General features: G+C 38.4%; 1 protein-coding gene and 1 long non-coding RNA gene across 16 annotated transcripts in view; both read right to left on the reverse strand.

Annotated features, from left to right (window-relative positions):
* Akt3 (AKT serine/threonine kinase 3) overlaps positions 1-19,522 on the reverse strand; it is a 282,222-nt gene that overhangs the window by 54,149 nt on the left and 208,551 nt on the right. The gene's annotated exons all lie outside the window — the stretch shown is intronic.
* Positions 707-19,522, reverse strand: part of LOC134481601 (uncharacterized) — a 36,034-nt gene continuing 17,218 nt past the window's right edge. The window contains exon 2 of the long non-coding RNA XR_010057298.1: positions 707-18,989. This is a non-coding gene — a long non-coding RNA (uncharacterized LOC134481601). The remainder of the gene's footprint in view (positions 18,990-19,522) is intronic.

Raw genomic sequence — 19,522 nt, forward strand, 5'->3', positions numbered from 1 at the left:
CCTGTGTTCCATTCCCAGTACCACAAAAAGCTTAACAAACATTAAGCATATCATAAAAACCATCTAATTTCTTAGAACAACAGACATCAAGAAGCAGACTTGAAGAACCATTAACTGATATTCAATCTCTGTTGAACTATTATATATTTAACTGACATCCAATATTTGCTTAACTATTATACTTTATAAAGGAAATCTACCAAGATTGCTAATCTAAAATATCTTGGTCTACATAATCTTAAGGACAACAGGTTTGATTTTTGTGTTTATATAGTACATATTTAAATATAATTAGATTAAAATATGAATTATAATAAAATGTATATGCTAGTGAAATGAAATTATGGACAGCTGGTGACAAACATCTATCTAGATTACAAAATTCAAAGAAGATTTCTGTAAAAATGAAAGATACATAATAAATAAGGGGAAAAAAGTAATGTGGCAAGAATGACTACTAATAAATAAACTACTGAGATGTTAAGGTGGGTACACAAAACACGTCTGCGATTAAGCAAAATCAATAAGGCAAATGTACGTTCAAATGTAAGGTCAGATAGTAGCTATTTCCTAAAGATCACTAACTCATAATAAATTGCTAAGAATTACGGCTTAACAAAGCTTGTCCAATATAACAGAAATGCTGAGTAACTTAGAATTCTTATGCATCCATTCCTTCTTCTTACCCCTATCTCTGCTTAAATTATTTTTTTATGCTTACAAAAATATTTTAATGAGCATATCAGAATGGCAGAAGGAAATGGGAGAAAGGACATATTTTACAGTGCAAAATTATTATGCAGAAATTTAAAAACATCTAATTCATAATTTTGAATGCCGACTTAAATTACTTCAAATACCTTTTAAAGCTCAAGAGATCTGTGTTGAACTGAGTTACAGATTGTGAACCTTAGTGAGAATACATCATAAATACATCATCATTGTATGTTCCAGATGAAAATGACAGTGCTTGGCTAGGACCTAATAACTACCAACAGAGCCATTTCTGTCTGAGTCAGCATATCAGGCTGGCCTCAACTCACCAGGTAATGAGGATGGCCTTGAACTTCTGATTCTCCTGCCTCCACCTCCCAAGTGCTTAGGATGACAGGCATGCACCACTATACCCAGTTTCTGTGGTACTGGGGATGGAACCCATTTTGCATGCATGTTGGGTTGCTTAAATTATTTTTAAGACAACTTTGTATGTGATTTTTAAGACAACTTTGTATGTGATTGTTGAAAGACGGGTGAGAAAGAGTTCTGATATTGCTAAAACTTACTGAAAGAACATTAGCTATACTAGAAGCAAACACTTTAGGAGATGTATATAAACTATGCTGTTCCCTGCTTTATTACCATGTTTTGTCATACGTGGGACACCATGTTGAGATGGCATTGATGTTTTATTTCTGAAGAATGGATAATCAAAAACAATTATGAAAAACATGGTATCTGCCATGCTGAGTCAGCACGCCAGTGGTGCTGACAGTTGCTGTGATCACAACGTTGCTGCAATAGTCTTTTAAGTCTCTAGATTTCTTTAGAAAAAAAAGAATCAATTCTACCACTGGCTACACACTGGCAAAAGATATAGAGAGCCGCTCTAAATTAATGTAACATATTCAGGATTCTAGGTCTTTACTTAGATGATACAGCTACATTTTGTCTGCCAGCCAGCTTCCATAAAAATATCAGCTCAAGTTTCATAATTAAGAGGAAGAATGCTGTATTTTAGAACTCATTGCCACATGACGTCTACTTTTGCTATGTTATGGAACTCACTCGTGTAAGTCAACAGTGACCTATACCTGCCAAATCCAATAACCTATTTATAATCAGCTCTCTTCTTATTTCAGAGTTTAGGCCACTGACTGTGCTCTCTTTCCCAAAGCGTGTTCTTTGGCTGTGGTTTAACACAGCTTTCTTCGTTAATGCCCTAACTTTCTGGATCACTGTGTCCACCCAGGTGTTAAACCAACATGTCAATCTAATCTTCATTAATGACCATTATTGTAAGCTAATTCTGTAGCACACTAGGACAAGGGAAAGTGGGTATATAATAACTCTTTTTTTTCTTTTTTTAAAGATTATTTTATTTATTTATATTCCAAATGTTGTCCCCCTTCCTGGTCTCCCCTCCGCAAGCCCCACCCCATGAATCTTCCCCTTTGCCTCTAAGAGGATGCTCCCCATCCACCCACTCCAGCCTTACCCTCTTGGATCTCTTGTTGCTGGGGCAACAAGCATACTCTCTTTTTTGCAGCTTTGCCTGTGGTTAGGGCTCATCTCCAAACTCAGTAACTACCTATAACCTTCCCCTTCCATGCAGCAATCAACAAATGACAAAAAACAGACAATCTCCACCACTAAGGAATTCCACCTCAATGAGGGAGATGCATATATACTCACAAAAATGGCAGGCTGTAATACATTTTTGATGTGGATATTAACAACACTTTAGTACGTAAGATGACTATGGACATGTCACAGATAAAGTTCACTTAAGTTGTGTAAGATAGAATTTTTCACCAAAGGAAAACTTAAGAGATATAAAAGACTACTACGTGGAATGTATCCATCTTTGTATTTCTATGCAATCTAGCTCAGCAGCCACACACGGGGGGGAAGATTAAGCATTTGTAGAAAGCAGCAGATTTTTGGTGTTGCATGTTCACTGTATAGAACCGTGGCCTGCACTGTGACTTTCACTGTTGCATGTGCGCTGATCATTCCCATTTCAAAGCATCTCCACCTTCTCTCGCTCACCCCGATCTCCTCCTTATTCTCCAATTTCCGTTTAAAAATTCTACAAGTTCCCAATACAAAACACAAATATTAGCAGAGAACATGGAGTTATGTGGCTAAAGAATAATACACATTTAGAATGAGAGCAAGAGCAAGAGAGGGAGAAAGAGAGGGAGAGAAAGAGAGACACAGAGACAGAGACACAGAGACACAGAGAGATGAAGGGAGGGATAGGAAGGACCAGCTTATTACGGTGTTGTCTACCTTGGTATAATTGGAATTCTATTAGGTAGACAAGGAGTGCTAGAAACTTTTGCACACAAAAAGATCATAATCTTAAAATTATTATTAGATAAACAAGTAAAGAACAAAAGAATCTGAGGATATGCTCAGGTAAACATTTCTGAAATTATATAAAAGTTACTCATCACCTATTAGTACTAACTGCTATAGAAATCTTCAGACATTAAGGAAAAGCACTAACCCACGGGACATGATCCTGTGCTGAAACATGGCAAGTACTATAAAAGGCTTTGGAAGAGTAGGTATGTGTGGGACACCAGATGTTATGTTGGCTCTCGATGAGTGCTTCTGAGGGCCAATGGCTAAGGAGACCATAAGCACCCTTCGGGAGAGTAGTACAGCAGAGTAATTTGGACCAAGGGAGAGATCAATGTTGTTGAGGTTTTCTTGTAGCTGGCTGAGTAGACATTGCTGAAAATAATATAGAGGAAAAAAATTGGTGATGGGGACATAGAAGCAATGGGCTTTATTTTGACCTACTGAAATTTTAATATGCAAGTGATGTTATAGTTCAATTTTAGAATTGTTGATACCAAGAAAATTGTTAAAACCAAGAACCTAAGTAAAATCCTAAAATTCAGTAAAGTAGGGGCAGAATCTCGGAGTACTACTAAATACAAGTCAGGAGCGAGCAGCTACACAGGACACCAACAAGAAGTACTAAACAAAGTACATACATACCAAAAGCTCGAAGAAAGGAAGAGAAAACCATCAGGAAGAGGCCAGGGAGACAACCACTTGATGCTTGAACCACAATCTTCAAAATTCATACAGTCAGCCATGCTGTCACAACTGCAAGCCCAGCATGAGGGAAGTACAAGTAGAAGGATCCTGTGGATCCCAGGACACCCAGTTTAGTTTAATTACAGGACCCTGGGTTCTAATGAGAGACACCATCTCAACTCCTAAAGAATAATAGCCAAGGCAGGTACACACACAGGAGCAGGTACATGAGCGCATGTACATAAGGCCAGAGGACAGCTTCAGGTGTCCTTACTCAGGTTCTGCGAGGCTGAGACAGAGTCTTGAATAAGTAAGTAGGCTAGCCTGGCTAGCCAGTGGGTCCGGTCTGCAGAGTTCCTTCTGTTTCCTACTCTCCGATACTGAGATTACAAATGCATGCCACCATACCCAGCCTTTTCTCTTTGAATTCTAGGAATAAAGCTTAGGTCCTTGAGCTTGTAAGACAAGTACTTTCCCAACTGGGCTTTCTTCCCAGCCCAATTTGCCATGCATTTATGCTTAAAATATTCAAATCCATTTTTTTTACAGATTTATTTACTTATGTATTTGAGCAGCTGTCTTCAGACACACCAGAAGAGGGCATCAGATCTCATTACAGATGGTTGTGAGCCACCATGTGGTTGCTGGGAATTGAACTCAGGATCTCTGGAAGAGCAGTCAGTGCTCTTAACCGCTGAGCCGTCTCTCCAGCCCTTAAATCCATCCTTATAGCTATTTTGAACTATAAAGTAAATCAGTTAACTGTAGTCACGTCACTGAGCTCAAAGCCCTGGACCTATTCTTCCTATCTGTTTTGTACCTAATTGCTAATCCTTTTCTTTCACTCCTAGTAATGTAACATATGTATATTAGCAATTCTGGACTCTAGTTCCATGAGATACATATTGCTAGCTTCCACATAGGCTGGGGACAGAGAGTAGAGGAAGGCCTGGCCTATTTCATATAATCCTCTAATTGCATTCAAACTTTTAACTCTTACATTAGTTAATTTTTTAATTTAAAAAAACTTCTTAGCTTCTCATTCTGTTTGATAATTTTTTAATATTTCCAGGGACCGGAAAATATGCTTCAGTAGTTAAGGGCACTTACTAATTGCTCTTGCAAAGCACCAGGGCTTCATTCCCAGTACCTATATACTGGTTAACAATTATCTGTTACTGCTGGTCTCCAAGGGCACTGCATCCACATGGTGCACACTAACACAGACAGACAGGCAGACATGTAAAACACACATACTCATAAAATAAACACAGCTCTAAAAGTATCAACCTACAGTGTTTGAACTACTGAAAGTCTATAAGACAAGATATAGTTCCTGCTGCATCCTCAGGGGAAACATGGAAGAGGCTTCAGATGTTGGCATAGGAACAGCAGGTAACACAGTGACTGTTACACCACTGCTTCAGAGCAAGACTGACCTAAAGTTCATGTCCATTGCCCTAAACAATCTCTAGGACTTTATGTATAACTCACAGAAACTTTGTATCAGACTTTGATATTAAGAAGCAATATCTCTACATTTATATCACATGTCTCTAACACTAACCTGTGTGAAACAATTCTAAAGAGAGAGATAATGAAAGTAATTGTTTTTGATTTTTTTTTTTGCATTGAGTTTTCTAATGAAAATGACTGACACCACGAGTAGAACAAGTAATGATTATCTGGAAGATGATTACTGAAATAAGCTTCAATAAATTTTAAAATTACTAAATTAAAAAAATTTTTCAAAGGTGTACACCCCCTAACTGATGTACAAATACTAACTTAGAAATTTAAAAAAATACAAAAAAGCAAGGCACAATAAAACCTCTTAAAGCTTAAAACTGAACTATTAAGATATTGAAATAGAAAGGATGGACACTTTTAACACGAAGACAAATTAAAATAAAGACATTAATGCTAGACCTACATAATAGCCAGCAACACAGTTCTGCAAGAAAACGGAGATTTGGGAAATACAGGGATATAGAAATACTAGAAATCAACCAATAAAAATATGTAATTCCCTAGCACTGAACACTGCCTTATAAAATACAGACCCTGCTAGGCAAGCTGTGCTACCTGGAACAATCAAGATTGTTTATGGGTATAAACAATAACTCTTTGGACGGATTTGGTTACTGTCCCACAAAAGGGAATTCATAACTAGTAAGGTAAGAAGAGTCAAAACATAGAGCTAGAAAAGGTATATACTCTAAGAGAGAATCCTTTGATGCTGTTTGTCAAATGGTAATATTATCAAATTGGCTTCTAAATATTTGAATTTATACCCACAGATTTATGCTTGTCCCAACCTTGGCGAAATGAGCTTCTTATTGCAGTTGGAAAAGTCTATTGTGAGGGCTAAGAATAAGCAACTCTGAGTGCTCAGTGACAGAGGAGCTAACGATTTCAACACCACCACTAGCACGCCAAGACTCAAAGAGCATGGGAAAAATAAGGTGTAAAAAGAAGGTAGCAGGCAGAGTGAGTATTGTCCTGTGTACATGTATCCCTGAATTCACACAGCTATGGTTGCTTGCATAAGACCAGTATAATAATACCAATCCAGTTACAATTGCCCCATCTCAACTGAGCAACTATTGGCAGAAGATGGCTAAGGGAGAGAATAATTTTTCTTTGGAAGGGTGTCACTGGTAGGTTGGCCATGTCCCAAAATCACGAGCATAAAGGAAACACTAGTTGAATTTAGCCCAGTAATTGTTTTTAATGGCATGGATTTGGGGGCAACAGCCACGATGAGCTAAAGGAAAAATGAGGTAGTATATATAATCAAGATAAACTATATACAGATATAAAATTTTTAAAAAAAGTTTAAATCACATAAGAAAGTAATTTCAAATAGGCTATATCAAGCAGAATAAAGACTATCAAAGCCAGAAGGTGAGGTTAGGGAAACACCATATTAAAATATCAATAAATTAAAAAAATGAAGAAAAAACAAACATGAACACAACTTTTAATACCTCAGAGAAATAACCAAAGAACAACCCAAGAATTGACAGGATAAGAGAATAAGCTAAACTATAAAACAAAGCATAGAAAATCTAACCAATGAAGTTGGAGCATAAGATTTTCAAATCAGAAAAAGACTTGGTTCAACTGATAAAAGACAATAGAAAGAACTGCAATGCACCCTATAAGATCACCATGGACTGAGGCTGGTCTTCAATAACAACAAAAATGACAGAAAGTCCACATACACATGGAAGCTAAAGAATGCTCTACTTAATAATACCTTGGTTAGGGAGGAAATAAAGAAATTAAAGACTTTTTAGAATTTAACAAAAATGAAGGCAAACATACCCAAACTTATGGGATACAGTGAAAGCAGTGCTAAGAGGAAAGCTCATAGCTCTGAGTGCCTTGAAAAAGAAAGTGGAGAGAGCGTACACCAAAAGCTTGACAGCACACTTCAAAGCCCAAAGAAGAAGCAAATACACCAAAGAGGGGTAGATAGCAGGAAATAATCAAATTCAGGGCTTAAATCAACCCAGTAGAAACAAAAAGAACTATACAAAGGAATCAACAAAACCAGGAACTGGTTCTTTGAGAAAATCAACAAGATATATAAACCCTTAGGCAGACTTACTAGAGGGCACAGAGAGTGTATCCAAATTATCAAAATCACAAATGAAAAGGGAGACATAACAACAGAAACCAAAGGAATTAAAAACAAATCATCAGATCCTACTACAAAAGCCTATATTGAGCAAAAGTGGAAAATCTAGATGAATTGGATAATTTTCTAGACAGATACAAGGAACCAAAGTTGAATCAGGATCAGATAAACCATCTAAATTGTCACATAAACCATAAAGAAATACAAGCAGTCATTAAAAGTCTACCAACAAAACAAACACACAAACAACAACAAGAACAACAAAAACTCAGGACCACATGGGTTTAGTGCCGAATTTTATTAGACTTTCAAAGAAGACCTAATACCAATAATCTTCAAACTGTTCCACAAAATAGAAACAGAAGGAACAGTACCTAATTTGCTTTATGAAGCCACAGTTACACTAATACCTAAACCACACAAAGACCCCAAAAAGAAAAAGAACTTCAGATCTATTTTGCTTTTAAATACTGATGCAAAAATACTCAATAAAATCACCGCAAACTGAATCAAGAACAAATCAAACCCATCATTCACCATGATCAAGAAGGCTTCATCCCAGGGATGCAAGGTTGGCTGAATATATGAAAATCCATCAATGTAATCCACTATGTAAACAAACTCAAAGTAAAAAAAGACACATGATCATCTCATTAGATGCTGAAAACACCTTTGACAAAATACAATACCCATTCATGCTAAAAATATTGGAGAGATCAGAATCCCACTAAATCAGAGAATAGACAATGCTGCCCACTCTCAACCTATCTATTCAATATAGTACTAGAAGTTCTAGCCAGAGCAATTAGGCAACAGATGGAAATCAATGGGCTTCATATTGGAAAGGAGGAAGTCAAAGTATCACTATTTGCATATGATAAGTGACCCCAAAATATCCACCAGAGAGCTCCAACAGCTGATAACCAAATTCCACAAGTGGCTGCATATAAAATTAATTCAAATAAATCAGTAGCCTTCATCTACTCAAAGAAAAACAGGCTGAGAAAGAAATTAAGGAAGTGACACCCTTCACAATAGTCACAAATAATTTAAAATATTTGGGAGTGAATATAATCAAACAAGTGAAAGATCTGTATGACAAAAACGTCAAGTCTCTGAAGAATAAAATACAAAAAGACCTCAGAAGATGGAAAGATATCCCCTGTTCATGGATCAGCAGGATTAACATAGTAAAAATGGGCAACTTACCAAAAGCAATCTACAGGTTCAGTGCAATCCCCATCAAAATTCCAACTCTTCTCAAATTCATTTGGAATAACAAAAATCCAGGATAGTGAAAACCATTCTCAACAATAAAAGAACATCTGGAGGAATCACTGTCCCTGACCTCAAGCTGTACTACTGAGCAATAGTGATAAAAACAGCATGGTATTGGTACAGAGACAGGCAGGTGGATCAATGGAATAGAACTGAAGACCCAGAAATAAACCCACACATTATGGTAACTTGATCTTTGACAAAGAAACCAAAACCATCCAACGGAAAAAAGAAAGGATTTCAACAAATGGTGCTGGTTCAACTGGCAGTCAGCATGTAGAAGAATGCAAATTGACTCATTCTTAGCTCCTTGTACAAAGTTCAAGCCCAAGTGGATCAAGGACCTCCACAAAAAAAAAAAAAAAAAAAAAAAAAAAAGATACACTGAATATAATAGAAGATAAACTGGGAAAGTGGGAAAGAGCCTTGAACACATTGGTACAGGGGAAAATTTCCTGAACAGAATACCAATGGCTCATGGTCTAAGATCAACAATTGACAAATGAGACCTCATACAACTGCAAAGCTTCTGTAAGGCAAAAACACTGTCAATAGGACAAAATGGCAACCCACAGATTGGGAAAAGATCTTTAACAACCCTACATACAATAGAGGGCTAATATCCAAAATATACTAAGAACTCAGGAAGTTAGACTCCAGAGAGTCAAATAACCCAATTAAAATATGGGGTACAGAGCTAAACAAAGAATTCTCAGCTGAGGAATATTGAATGGCTGAGAAGCACCTAAAGAAATGTTCAACATCCTTCAAATCAAAACAACCCTGAGATTACACCTCACACCAGTCAGAATGGCTAAGATTAAAAACTCAAGTGACAGCAGATGCTGGTGAGGATGTAGAGAAAGAGGAACACTCTTCCATTGCTGTTGGGATTGCAAGCTGGTACAACCACTTTGGAAATCAGTCTGGCTGTTCCTGAGAAAACTGGAAATAGGGAAATAGTTCTACCTGAAGACCCAACTTTACTACTTCTAGGCATATACCCAAAAGATGCCCCAACATTTAACAAGGACAAATGCTCCACTATGTTTATAGCAGTTTTATTTATAATACCAAGAGGATGGAAACAACCCAGATGTCCCTCAATGGAGGAATGGATACAGAAAATGAGGTTCATTTACACAATGGAGTACTATTCAGCTATTAAAAACAATGACTTCATGACTTTTTCAGGTAAATGGACAGATCTAGAAAATAGGCTGAGTGAGGTAACCCACCCACAATAACACCTACAAACCATATGCAGCTTAAGAAGAAGGAAGACCAAAGTGTAGATGTTTCAACTATATGGAACTGGGAGCAGAACAATCACAGAAGGTAAAGGGAGGGAGGAACCTGGGAGGGAAAAGGGGGGGCAGAAACAAGTATTGGAAAGGACAGAGGATCAGGAATTTGAATAGAAACATGTAGCAGTGGGGGATGGAACTTCTACTAAAAAGTTCCAGTTTCCAGGGAAGCAAGAGGCTTTGAATAGCCAATGGAGATGACTTTAGCCAATCTCACAGCAAACTCCCTGGTCCTTTGGCTCTTAGAGTCTTTGTGCCCCTTTTGCAATGTTCAAAGCTACACAGAGAACTACAAGCAACTACGGAAGGCTGAGAGCAGGAGAAATGGTCATCCCCAGGAGAGCATATCAGGGTCAGCCCTGAAAACACCTACAAGTGACGCTGTGCGCACTGAGAAGGTTGCACTTACATATTTTGGAGGGAGGGAGGGAGGGAGGGAGGGAGGGAGGGAGGGAGGGAGGGAGGGAAGGAAGGAGGGAGGGGGAGAGAGAGAGAGAGAGAGAGAGAGAGAGAGAGAGAGATTGATTTTATGTGTGTATGTGTAACAATTAATGAAAAAAGAGGTCATTAATTTATAAAAGAGTAAGGAAGAGTATATGAGAAGGTTTGAAGAGAAACCAAAAAAAGGTAAAGGGGATAATTGCAATCTCGAAAAGCACAATGCAAGTATTTTTAAAAAGACTATGGACATCAAACAAAAGACATAATATTAAATGGGACCAGAAAAAAAATCTAGACTTAACTATAAGGAATGATGACTCAGGAAAAGCCATGAAGGCCAGGAAAACATAAAAACATTAGTTCAAGCCATGGCAGGAAATGACTACTAGCTAGTTTCATTGGCTGACTGGCTGGTTGGTTGGTTGGTTGGTTGGTTGGTTGGTTGGTTGGTTGGTTGGTTGGAGTTTTGTTGCTGTTGCTGTTTCTACTGTTTTGCATCTTGATACAAGTTAGTGTAATCTGGGTACAGGCAATCTCAACAAGACTGAAATATAGGTAGAAAAGTTGGAGGCAGCATTTTCTTGATTAATTAGTGAAGTGGGAGGGCCCAGCCACACCTTAGCAACTGATCTTAGGTTGTGTAAGAATATAGGTCGAGCAGACCATGAAAAGCAAGGCAGTCAGCAACCCCTCCACGGTCTGTGTATGGTTCCTGCTTCTAGGTTCCTTACTTCCCAAAAGCTCAGAATACCCAGGAAACAATTCACAGACCATACGAAGTTCAAGTAGAAGGAAGACCAAAGTGTGGATGCTTTAGTCCCTCTTAGAAGGGGGAACAAAACACTCACAGGAGGAAATATGGAAAGAAAGTGTGGAATAGAGGAAAGGTCATCCAGAGACTGCCCCACCCGGGGTTCCATCCCATCTGCAGACACCAAACCCAGACACTACAGCTGATACCATGAAGTGCTTGCTGACAGACTGATATAGATATCCTGAGAAGATCTGACAGTGAGGAGTTAGAAAAAGGATTGAAGAAGCTGAAGGGGTTTGCAACTCCATAGGAAGAACAACAATTTCAACCAACCAGAGGCCACAGAGCTCCCAGGGACCAAACCACCAACCAAAGAGTACACATGGAGGGAACCATGGCTCCAGCCGCATATGAAGCAGAGGATGGCCTTGTTGGGCACCAATAGGAGCCCTTGGTCCTGTGAAGGCTAGATGCCCCAGTGTAGGGGAATGTCAGGATAGTGAGGTGGGAATGGGTAGGTGGGCGTGGGTAAAGGGGACAATGTTTAAAATGTAAATACATAAAATAGCCAATAAAAAAAAGTAAAAAAAAAATCTTCCTCTCTATGATGCTTTTCGTCAAGCATTTTATCACAACAATACAAACTACTACGACTACAAATGAAGATTAATACAACAATATCATTTTTACTTAATGAAAATTAAAGATATTTCAAAAACGTACAAAGTGAAGTATTTAAAAACTGATAAGCTTGCATTTTAATTGCACTTAAAGGGAAATCTAAACAGAAAAGGAAGACCAGTAACAAATACATATTTTAAAATTATGGCAAATATCTCTCAATTATTATGTTTAATATTACTGGTATTAATGTCCAATTATAAGAGGCAGGCATGCAGGCGGGATTATACAGCAATTTCCAACTGCTGGATGTCTTCAAGAAAGACATTCCAGTATAAAGCAAAGCAAACACTGAAAGTGAATGAATGTTAGAAATAAAAACACAAAACAATAAAACAGTCTACGCCAAGTTAGTTGAACTTAAGGGCAAGCAAGAGCAACTACACTTCTGACAATATAGATTCAGGTCCAAATTAGTCTTAAGAGATAAAAGGAGTTACTACATAGTAATAGAGAGAACTCATTGACATGATCGATTTCGCAAAGCAAAACACTTCTGAATATTAAAGCTAGATCCAGATATTGTAAAAGAAATGTAGAAAACCTTTTCAAACCCACCTCCACAAAAAAGGGAAGCAAGGAACTTTATATGTAAACGGTACTATTTGTGGGATATTCCAACATGCTGTGAAAAACATTTTCACCTACATTAAAATTTTCTATATCATAGGAAACATTTTAGAATGCAATGCAATGCAAGTCTTAACAAAGAAAAGTTCAATGCCCATTGTGTCTAATCAGATAATAATCGAGAAATGAGAATGCATAGTCAAGATACGACAAACAGTATACACACTAATGAAGATTGGGTAATATGCGCTTCTGTGGGTCACAGAAGTTAGAGAAATAGTTTTAAAAAATTGTAAAATCAAACAAAAGGAGAAACGTTTCCAAGACTTTAAATACAGAGAGCTAAATAAAGCATAATTAAGCTTCAATGCTTAACAAAAACACCATCTAAAGCATTGAATACAAACCAACTATAGAGATCAGAGATCAGGGCAACAACTAATGAAATGTAATCCTAAAGGATAGGATACACAATAAAACAAAATTAACCTCGCTGATCCTGGCCCACAGCTCCCTGCTCCAAAAATCTGTGGAGAGAGAGCGGATCGCCCAGAAGTGTGGGCAATCCTGAGACTGTAGGGCAGGAGACACTGTCACTTCTGCCCACCTTTGTCCACATCCTTGGCCCAAAAGGAAACTGTATAGGGCCTCTGGGAACAGGAAGATAGGGGCACTCAAGCTGCAGGAGCCCTGCGGTTCAGACTGAGCCTGGATCTAAACAGACCCGGTCAAACAGCTCCCTGTACCCAAATCCCGTGGGAGGGAGAGCTAAACCTTCAGAGGGGCAGACACATCTGGGAAACCAGAGGAGACTACTCTCTGCCCACATTTCTGACTCTAGAGGAAAACACCTAGTGCCATCTGGGCCTCCTGCACACAGGGACCTAGGAGAAGTAGGGGCAGGCACTTCTGGTTCCTGCCCACAGGGACAGCTGAAAGCCAGTGGACAGGAAAGACTACACGTCTGAGAGTAACACTCTGTTCCCATAACTTGCTAAAAGAAAACAGGGAAACAGGTCTACAGCACTCCTGACACACAGGCCTATGAGAAGGTCAAGCCACTGTCAGAAATAGCAAAAAGAGTAACACCAGAGACAACCTGATGGCGAGAGGCACACACAGGAACCCAAGAAACAGAAACAAAGACTACATGGCATCATTATAGCCCAATTCTCCCACCAAAGCAAACACTGAATATCCAAACACACCAGAAAAACAAAATCTAGATTTAAAATCACATTTGATCATAATGATGGAGGAATTTAAGAAAGATATAAAAAACGCCCTTAGAGAAATGCAGGAAAACACAAGTAAACAAGTAGAAGCCCTTAGAGGGGAAACATAAAAATCCCTGAAAGAATTACAGGAAAACACAAACAGGAGAAGGAATTAAAAATGGAAATAGAAACAATAAAGAAAGGACAAAGGGAGAAAACTGTGGATATAGAAAACCAAAGAAAGAGACAAGAAGTCGTAGATACAAGCATCACCAACAGAATACAAGAGATAGAAGAGAGAATCTCAGGAGCAGAAGATTCCATAGAAATCATCGACACAACTGTTAAACATAATGTAAAACAGAAAAAGCTACTGGCCCAAAACGTACAGGAAGTCCAAGACACAATGAAAAGATCAAACCTAAGGATAATAGGTATAGAAGAAAGTGAAGTCTCCCAACTCAAAGGACCAGTAAATATCTTCAACAAAATCATACAAGAAAACTTCCCTAACCTAAAGAAAGAGATGCCCATAAACATACAAGAAGCCTATAGAACTTCATATAGATTGGACAGGAAAAGAAACTACTCTAGTCACATAATAGTCAAAACAACAAATGCACAAAACAAAGAAAGAAAGGGAAAAAGGTCAAGTAACATATAAAGGCAGACCTATCAGAATTATACCAGACTTCTCACCAGAGACTATGAAAGCAAGAAGATCCTGGAGAGATGTCACACAGACCCTAAGAGAACACAAATGCCAGCCCAGGTTACTGTATCCTCTCAATTAACTCTCAATTAACATAGATGGAGAAACCAAGATATTTCATGACAAACCCAAATTTACAATTTCTTTCTATAATTCCAGCCCTACAAAGGATAATAAATGGTAAAGTCCAACATAAGGAGGCAAGCTACACCCTAGAAAAAGCAAGAAACAAAACAAAGAGAAGACAAGCACACGAATGTAATCTCACATCCAAATACGAAGATAACACGAAGCAACAATCACTATTCCTTATTATCTCTTAACATCAATGGACTCAATTCCCCAATAAAAAGACACAGATTAGCAAACTGGATACATAACGAAGACCCAGCATTTTGCTGCCTACAGGAAACACAGCTCAGAGACAAAGACAGACACTACTTTTGGAAACAATTTTCCAAGCAAATGGTCAGAAGAAGCAAGCTGGAGTAGCCATTTTAATATTGAATAAAATCGATTTTCAACCAAAAGTCATCAAAAAAGATAAGGAAGGACACTTCATATTCATCCAAGGAAAAATCCACCAAGATGAACTCTCAATCCTAAATATCTATGCTCCAAATACAAGAGCACCTACATACGTAAAAGAAACCTTACTAGAGCTCAAAACACACATTGCACCTCACACAATAATAGTAGGAGATTTCAACACCCCACTCTCATCAATGGACAGATCATGGAAACAGAAATTAAACAGAGACATAGACAGACTAACAGAAGTCATGAACCAAATGGACTTAACAGATATTTATAGAACATTCTATCCTAAAACAAAATGATATACCTTCTTCTCACCACCTCATGGTATTTTCTCCAAAATTGACCATATAATCATATAAAACAGGCCTGAACAGATAGAGAAAGACAGAAAGAATCCCATGCGTACTATCAGACCACCACAGGCTAAAGCTGGTCTTCAATAACAATAAGGAAAGAACGCCCACATATACACGGAAGTTGAAAAATGCTCTACTCAATGATAACCTGGTCAAGGAAGAAATAAAGAAAGAAATTAAAGACTTCATAAAATTTACTGAAAATGAAGGTACAACATACCCAAACTTACGGGACACAATGAAAGCTGTGCTAAAAGGAAAACTCATAGATCTAAGTGCCTGGAGAAAGAAACAGGAGAGAGCATACATCAGCAGCTTGACAGCACACTCAACAATAAAAAGACTTCTGGGAGAATCACCATCCCTGAAATCAAGCAGTATTACAGAGCAATAATGAGAAAAATTGCATGGTACTGGTACAGAGACAGAGAGATAGAGCAGTGGAATAGAATTGAAGACCCAGAAATGAACTCATACAACTATGGTCACTTGATTTTTGACAAAGAAGCCAAAACCATCCAATGGAAAAAAGATAGCATTTTCAACTGGAGGTCAGCATGTAGAAGATATCAGATCGATCCAGTCTTATTACCCTGTACAAAGTTTAAGTACACGTGGATCAAGGACCTCCCCATCAAACCAGACACACTCAAACTAATAGAAGAAAAAGTGGGGAAGAATCTCAAACACATAGGCACTGGAGAAAATTTCCTGAACAAAACACCAATGGCTTATGCTCTAAGATCAAGGATCGACAAATGGGATCTCATAAAGCTACAAAGCTTCTGTAAGGCAAAGGACACTGTCATTAGGACAAAACGGCAACCAACAGATTGGGAAAAGATCTTTACCAATCCTACAACAGATAGAGGGCTTATATCCAAAACATACAAAGAACTCATGAGGTTAGACTGCAGGAAGACAAAATAACCCTATTAAAAATGGGGTTCAGAGCTAAACAAAGAATTCACAGCTGAGGAATGCTGAGAAACACCTAAAGAAATGTTCAACATCTCCAGTCAAAAGGTAAATGCAAATCAAAAGAACCCTGAGATTCCACCTCACACCAGTCAGAATGGCTAAGATCAAAAACTCAGGTGACAGCAAATGCTGGCAAGGATGTGGAGAAAGAGGAACACTCCTCCGATTGTTGGTTGAATTGCAGACTGGTACAACCCTTCTGGAAATCAGTCTAGAGATTTCTCAGAAAATTGGACATTGCACTACCTGAGGACCCAGCTATACCTCTCTTGGGCATATACCCAAAAGATACTCCAAAAAATAACAAAGACACGTGCTCCACTATGTTCATATCAGTCTTATTTATAATAGCCAGAAGCTGGAAAGAACCCAGATGCCCTTCATCAGAGGAATGGATACAGAAAATATGGTACATCTACACAATGGAATATTACTCAGCTATCAAAAACAATGACTTCATGAAATTCATAGGCAAATGGATGGAACTGGAAAATATCATCCTGAGTGAGGTAACCCAATCACAGAAAAACACACAAGGTATGCACTCATTGATAAGTGGATATTAGCCCAAATGCTTGAATTACCCTAGATGCACAGAACACATGAAACTCAAGAAGGATAACAAAAATGTGGATGCTTCACTCCTTCTTTAAAAGGGGAACAAGAATACCCTTAGGAGGGGATAGGAAGGCAAAGTTTAGAACAGAGACTGAAGGAACACCCATTCAGAGCCTGCCCCACATGTGGCCCATACATATACAGCCACCCAATTAGACAAGATGGATGAAGCAAAGAAGTGCAGGTTGGCAGGAACCGGATGTAGATATTTCCTGAGAGACACAGCCAGAATATGGCAAATACATAGGCGAATGCCAGCAGCAAACCACTGAACTGAGAACGAGACCCCAGTTGAAGGAATCAGAGAAAGGACTGGAAGAGCTGAAGGGGCTCGAGACCCCATATGAACAACAATGCCAAGCAACCAGAGCTTCCAGGGACTAAGCCACTACCCAAAGACTATACATGGACTGACCCTGGACTCTGACCTCATAGGTAGCAATGAATAGCCTAGTAAGAGCACCAGTGGAAGGGGAAGCCCTTGGCCCTGCCAAGGCTGGATCCCCAGTGACCTGGATTGTTGGGGGGAGGGCAGTAATGGGGGAAGGATGGGGAGGGAAACACACACATGGAAAGGGAGGGGTTAGGGGGATGTTGGCCTGGAAACCGAGAAAGAGAATAACATTCGAAATGCAAATAAGAAATACCCAATTTAATAAAGATGGGGAAAAAAAGAAACGCCAAACAAATCTGAAAAAAAAAAAAAAACAGAAACAAAATTAAACGGTTTGGAAACCCCTAGACAAACTAATCAAAAGAGAAGAGTCAACATAATAAAATTAGAGACAATATGTGGGCATTACAACAGATGCTAATAAATTTCAGGGTGCTGAAAATGTTATCGTCCAATAAAATAGGAAATTTAGATAAGAGTTTCAATACATTTCATACTAAAATTAAGCCAATTAGACATAAACTCCTCAATTAGATCTATAGCAAGGAACAAAATTTATATTCTAATAAAGTCTCCCAAAAAGAAAAGTCTAAATTTCGCACAATTTATTTGCAAATTCTATCTCATTTTCCAAAAACAATAATATTCTCAAAACATTCCACAAAACAGAAAAGGAATTCTATCAAAATCAATCTGGTAAGCCAGCATTCCCTTCACTGAAAATCCAGAAAAGAAGAGAAAAACACAGAAAGTTATATGCCATCCCTAATGAATAAAGATGCAAAACTACTCAATAAAGTATTTCAAAACAAAATGCAGTAACATATCAAAGAGCTCCTACACTAGGATTAACAGGTTTTATTTTGGATAGTCAAGGCTAGTTCAACATATGCGAATCAATAAATAAAATATAATACATGAGTTAATAGTTCAAGATATGCAAAGAATATAAATAACACATAAATTTAATTTTAAAAAGGAAATCATCTCAACAGATGCAGAAAAGGCTGTGACAAAGTTTAATATCCCATTATGATGAGAATCCTGGAGAAATTTGGGATGAAGTATAACATCAACAACCAAAAAGTCAATTCAGAGCAAATGTATATGCAATTGTACACTAAATGTATTTGAATTAAAATATTTCCATTAAAATAAGGAACAGAAGTGTCTATTCACTATTCTCATGAGTATTGTAGTGTTTGAATTCTTAACCATGGCATTAAGGCCCCACATATAAATGTGAGATATGAACAGAAGACAATTCCACTTATCTATGTCTAGTCTATATGATGCTACACTTGAAAGAATATAAAACTCAATCAAAATACTCTTTAACCTCATTAATACTTTTTGAGCAGGATTCAAATCAACAAACAAATATCAGTAGCTTTCTAATACACAAGTGACAAAAATGCTGTCCAGGGAAATAATATCATTCGCAAAAGCCTAACCAACGAGAACATTTACCTAGGAATAAATCTAGTAGTCAGGAAGAAAACATTTGTGCAGTGAAAACTTTAAAACACTGAATAAATTAAAGAAGACATTAAAAGAGGGAAAGTTCTTCCATGTTTGTGAATAATCAGAATTAATATTTTAAATGACTATATTACCCCAAGTATTCTATGTATAAAGTACATTTTCTATCCAAATTCTAAAGATGTTGTTCAAAGACTTAAAAAGAGAATCCTAGTATCTATATAAAAGCATGCATGGGCTGCCGCTGCAGAGAGCCCCTGGGCAGCACCCCACGAGCGAACTTGAGCCTCGGGACCACAGGTAAGACCAAATTTTCTGCTGCAAGAAAGCAGCCTGGTGAGCTTGGGACACATGGAAGCAGAATTTCTCTAGAACCAGGCACATTCTGTGTTTACCGGAAGTCCCACACCCGCGGATCCCGGCACGCAGCAGCTCTCTGCTCCCAGACCCGGTGAGAGAGAGACCCAACCGCCTGGTCAGGTGGGCACTCCTGAGGCTGCAGAGCGGAAGAGACCACCAACACTGCTCACCCCTGCCCACATCCCTGGCCCAAGAGGAAACTGTATAAGGCCTCTGGGCTCCCGTGGGGGAGGGCCCAGGAGCGGCAGGACCCCTGTGCCTGAGACACCACCGGACCCTGAAGGAAACAGACCGGATAAACAGTTCTCTGCACCCAAATCCCGTGGGAGGGAGAGCTAAACCTTCAGAGAGGCAGACAGGCCTGGGAAACCAGAAGAGACTGCTCCCTGCACACACATCTCGGACGCCAGA

This window comes from Rattus norvegicus, chromosome 13, assembly GCF_036323735.1.
Source record: "Rattus norvegicus strain BN/NHsdMcwi chromosome 13, GRCr8, whole genome shotgun sequence".
Classification (NCBI taxonomy): Eukaryota; Metazoa; Chordata; class Mammalia; order Rodentia; family Muridae; genus Rattus; species Rattus norvegicus.